Source organism: Culex quinquefasciatus, chromosome 3, assembly GCF_015732765.1.
Source record: "Culex quinquefasciatus strain JHB chromosome 3, VPISU_Cqui_1.0_pri_paternal, whole genome shotgun sequence".
Taxonomy (NCBI): domain Eukaryota; kingdom Metazoa; phylum Arthropoda; class Insecta; order Diptera; family Culicidae; genus Culex; species Culex quinquefasciatus.
In genome coordinates, this window is record NC_051863.1 from 15,575,660 (window position 1) to 15,581,659 (window position 6,000).

Consider the following 6,000-nt stretch of genomic DNA (forward strand, 5'->3'; position numbering starts at 1 on the left):
TCAAGTGCATGGAAAAAATCGAAAAAGTGTTTGCGGAAAGTCAAAAATTTCTTAATTCCACCAAAAGGTGGCGTTAAATGTGTCAGAGTGTGTGATTCTTGAGACAAATTTTAGTGACAAACAACTTTGTCCTAGACCGCAAAACGATCCGAGTTAACCCTGACGAGTTAGCTATTTAAAGGAGTCGGTATTGTATGAAAAGATTTTTTTCCACTAACTTTAATAGTATTTAGCGACTTATCTTAGCGACTATTTTGAAAAAGTTTCCTTAAAAGGCTATAACTTGAAAACGGTGCACTTTTAAAAATTTACTCAAGTACTTTTGGATTGCATATTCGATTTTACATCGATAAATGAAGATGACAAATTTTTGCCACCAGTATTAGGATTTTTTTAAATCAGTATTGATTCAAAAATTCATATCTCGTTCGAAGATTTTTTGCCCATTCTTTGTCTTCTAAAACATATCAGAAAATGAAAAAAATACAAAAATTGAGTTTTTTTTTGCAATTCAAGTTTTAGTGACAAAAAGTGAAATCAAAAATCACCAAAAATTTATTTACCGTGTATCATTTTTTTAAGCGTAGTCCTTACCCATACCTTCAACTTTGCCGAAGACACCAAATCGATAAAAAAATTCCTTCATAAGATACAGATTTTTGAATTTTCATACATCATTTTTGTATGGATAGCTGCCAAATTTGTATGGAAAATTATATGGACAAACTAATGATGCAAAATGGCTTCTTTGGGCATACCGAAGGCACTAAAAAAGTTTCTTTTATTTTATTTTTTGCGAAATTTTTTTTTGCGGTGCTGTACATTGAAATTTCATAAAAAATCAAACATTTTTAAACAAGCCCAAACATGCTAAATAGTTGCCCCGACCCTCTTCGATTTGCGTGAAACTTTGTCCTAAGGGTAATTTTTGTTCCTGATCCCGAATCTGAGGTCCGTTTTTGATATCTCGTGACGGAGGGCGGTACGACCCCTTCCATTTTTGAACATGCGAAAAAGAGGTGTTTTTCAATAATTTGCAGCCTGAAACGGCGATGAGATAGAAATTTGTTGTCAATGAGACTTTTATGTAAAATTAGACGCCCGATTTGATGGCGTACTCAGAATTCGAAAAACGTATTTTCATCGAAAAAACGCTAAAAAGTTTCAAAAATTCTCCCATTTTCCGTTACTCGACTGTAAAAAAATTTGAAACATGTCATTTTATGGGAAATTTAATGTACTTTTTGAATCCCCAGAAGGGTCATTTTTTCATTTAGAACAAATGGTTTCATTTTAAAATTGCGTGTTTTTTCTAACTTTGCAGGGTAATTTTTTAGAGTATATTAATGTTCCACAATGTTGTAGAGCAGACAATTACAAAAAAAAATGATATATAGACATAAGGGGTTTGTTTTAAATGAAAAAATGACCCTCCTGGGTCAATGTAGATTCAAAAAATACATTAAATTTCCCTTAAAATATTTTACAGTCGAGTAACGGAAAATGGCAGAGTGTTTAAAACTTTTTTAATGTTTTTTTCGATGAAAAATACGTTTTTTGGAATTCTGAATACGACATCAAATCGGTCGTCCAATTTTACATAAAAGTCCCTTTGACAACAAATTTCTATCTCATCACCGTTTCAGGCTGCAAATTATTGAAAAACACCTTTTTTTCATATGTTCAAAAATGGAAGGGGTCGTACCGCCCCTCCGTCACAAGATATCAAAAAACGGACCTCGGATTCGTGATCAGGGACAAAAGTTACCCCTTAGGACGAAGTTTCACGCAAATCGAAGAGGGGTCGGGGCAACTTTTCCCGATTTCGTGTGAGTTGGTAGAGAATTACCCAAATATGATTATCAATGCAGAAAAATGTGTTCATGAAAATGTAGAAGTTTTTTGGAAAAAAAAAATGTTTTTGCTCCCTGATTTTTTAGACCGATTTTGAAGGGGGCGACATAAACTTTGAAAAATTTAACCAAATCGCCTAACCAAATCGCATGATCCATTCCAAACCACCCTTAGTCATAGCATGCCACGAGTTGGGGTTTTCCCCCCTTCTGCCTGATCCGCGACCATGACGACGGCGCGGTGGTTGCTGCATGAGATCCACACACACACACACGCGTGGCGTCAATGGCCCCAGACATGTCTACCGGTGTACTTGCGTTGTACAAGCTCAAGAGTCAGCAGGTAAACCAAGATGTGTGGTTTTGGGTCATATTCAACCGGTTCGTCGGCCTGGGCACATTGCTTTGGCTTATGCAATTACTGCCTTGCAGTACATGTGACGTCACGAGTCGCGGTGGGAAAGTGAGCGATTGTTTGTAGAGTTTTTGTTTGAATATTCGTAATTTTTGGGGATTTTCAGAGTTCAAGGAATGAGTCACTGTGAAAATGTTAAAAAATTATACATAAATAAATTAAGGTCAAAAACTAAGAGACCTATCCCACCTTGCTGACACCATAAAACATGCAGTAATCGTCAAATGAAACCGTAAATCTTTTAGCAAATTAGGACCACTTCTCCGTCTCCGAGTGTAACTGTCCCCGACTGCTCGAGGGGGGCTCAATTGCCCATTGCCCGAATCCTCTCATAAGCCAAATTGCTCGTGAATATTTGCTCACCTTGGCGGCGGCGCTTTCTTTGCTTGCCTGCCCCGGCGTCGCGACGGTTGTTTATTGCTTCAGCGACGCTCAGTCAGTCAACAGTTAAGGGCAAACAGCCTGCGAGCATTTTAGGAGGGCGTTCCGAGAAATGGCAATGGGTGAAGGGAGATTGGGGTGTGATGGATAATCTCAAAACAAGAAATATATCTTTCATGAATTATATTTTGCTGTTTTAAAAGTCTGCGAAAAGATGTAAGAAAAACCAGAACACCCCACATTCCCCTATGGAAACCCCCAAAGACGTGGAAAAAATACTACTCGCCGCGACGATTGCAGCAGCCGTGAGAGTTTTGGCGACAAGGTTTACTAGAGCTTTGGGTCATTATGATTTAACGATAAGCTCCCTCCCACTTGTGGTGCTAAGTTGTTATTTTTGCAACATAACATAAGTGTGTATTAACCAGTTTTTCTTCTTAGAACCATAAACTCATTCGTAACGAGAATGTTATGGCCTATCTACAATCACTTAACTTGAATAATTCTTCGTAACGTAGAAATGTATATCCATGGAACGGAATCTTTCCGGAACGGAAATTTCCGTATCAAAAGTAAACAAACAACTGCATCGCAACGTATAACAGCCCTGCAAGATTTGTAAGTTCTAGCCTAGAACTTTATGAAAATTTCACTGAAGTATTTTTTGATTGCAAATTTGATTTTACATCGAAAAATGAAGTTAAAAATTTTTGCGACCAATATTTCGATTTAAAAAAAAATAGTGTTGATTTGAAAATTCCTAATTCAGTCAAAGATTTTTTGCATTACCTGGAAATTTCTGAAAAGTTGGCATTTTATGTCCCCTAAAACATACCAAAAAAAAAAAAAAAAAAAATAGTGTTTTTTGCAAATCAAGTTTAGTGACAAAAAGTTAAATTAAAAATCACCAAATTTTTTTTACCGTGCATCATTTTTTTTTCAGTGTAGTCCATATCCATACCTACAACTTTGCCGAAAACACCAAATCGATCAAAAAATTCCTTCAAAAGATACAGATTTTTAGATTTTCATGTTTCATTTTTGTATGGACAGCTGTCAAATTTGTAAGGAAAATTATATGGACAAACTAATGATGCAAAATGGCTTCTTTGGGCAGACCAAAAGCACCACAAAAGTTTCAGCCGGATTAAAAATTACATAAATTAAAATTCTAAAAAAATGAGACCGATTTCGTAGAGAATTGCTCAAATATTCAAAATGCATTCTGCTAAACGCAGGAAAATTAACTTTTATATGTTTTAAGTTTAAGTTTCAAAAAGGTTTTTAATAATGTTTATGCCCAAGGGCATAATTTTTAGCGAATTTCAAAGAGGAAATAAACTTTAAAATTTATAAATGCTTTTCCTACTTTCAAAACTTTACAGGTTTTCTTTTAGAATGAATAAATATTCTAAAAAGTTGTAGAGCAGAAAAATATGTGTAGGTACGTAGAGAGTTTGCTTGCTTTCTTCACAATCTTTTAGAAGTTCAGAAAAAAAGTTTTTAAAAAGTGATTTCTTTTGTCATTTTGTTTCAATTTTGCCTAGTTTTCACCCCTGAAACTAAGTTCGTGTGCATTCGAAAATAGTTACAAAGTTACAAAAACGCGCAATTTTCAAATGAAAATATTTGTTCTAAATCAGAGGTGACTAAAGTATGGCCCGCGGATTCATTTTCAAAGATCATGTGCCTTTTGACCCATCTATAAATTGATTTTAAAATTCTTATAAATTGAGGTTTAGTTTAAGCTTTTTATATGCATTGACCCTAAAGTTTGAATATGATTGAAAATGGTTATTTCATCAAAATTTTCATCAAAGATTTTTGGAAATGAGTTATAAAACATTCAAATTTGACCAAAGTAGGAAAATGTTAAAATAGTAAAAACAGGTATTCCATAACAATTTAAAGGTTTAAACGCACCGATCTCTTAGAGGCTGGGCCTCAAAATTATTTTGCGCTTAGAATATTTTCGCCTCGGGATTCAAACGTATGAAATTTTGATTATAAATCTAATTGAATAATAGCTTATTCAGGCATACACCTTTTTTTTTATATTTTATTGAAATTAGAAGAATACTTGTTGAAATTATTTTTTGAGGTGATTCACCATAATTGTTGCACCTCGTTTCAAGATAAAATAATAATTTTTTTTATTGAACATTGAAATTTCAAGGAAAATATAAAAGCATTAAGTTAAACACCTTTTTAATGTTCATTTTATTTGTGAAATTACGTCTTCAGCCATAAAATGTTCATCCATCCCTTAACATTATGCGTGTTATATAAACTTCTTACACAATTCTTACAAAAACATTTGCAGTTGTTTAAGATTTCAATGTTTTTTGAGGCATGCCAATTCCAATGCAAGTTTTATGGATATTTTGTTTTGGTTTTTTTTTGTTTTTTTTTTTTTTGATTTTAATAAATTTGACCCAATTAATTCGAAGCTCTTTTTTAACAAACCTGCCTTGAAAAATATCATTTTTTGTTCTCACAAATATTGAAAAATACATGTACTTTAGCTGATGAATCTCGGGTTAGTTCAAAAGCCGTTTTTCGATCAATGACCCAATTTTCAAATTCAAAAATAATTTGAATTGTTCATCTGCACGTCCTTTTGGTGCTCTTTGCAGAAAAATGTGAAATTTTGATTTGTTTCAAACAAAAAAAAATCAATTAAGTGTCGGAGGCCACGATAGTTGTTAAGACGTATAGCAAACTTACTAGAGAAATGTAATTTTCAGTGTCATTGTTTTTAAAAACGTAATTTAACTATTCAAAGACAAAGACTTCTGATAAGTGATTGGGGACCAAAATTACACTTCAGAGCAAATCCTCGCGGAAATCGAAGAAGGGTCGAGGCAATTGATGTCCACGTGATTCTGGTAAACATTTAGATTGTAACGTGTTAAATACGCGCAGTCGTATTTATGTGACTCAATTGCCTGTTATTCAACTGCAGTATTAGAATTCTTATCCAATGTCGAGTTTATCGTGTGTAATTTATAATTATTTTATTTTAATTTAATACTGTCAGCAATGTCATCTAATGTTATCTTTGCAGACGGTTTTTAAGAGCATTTTTTTAATTTGTTTATCTTTTTTTCAACGATGTATTCCGTTAACAATGATGTATAACTTTATGCCTCGAAACACGTGTATTCCTAAATTCCATGGCCCTCGTCCCAGGCAGTGTTTACCTCGAGAGGAATGTAATAAAGCACGGCCTGCTGGGAGCAACCCCGAGGAAGGCAATATTTCGCCGCCGAAAGCCCCCGTCAGCTTCACGATGGGGGCGTTCCGGTAATCCTGCCCTTAAGTGGCCTGCCGGAAAATCCCCTTCTCATT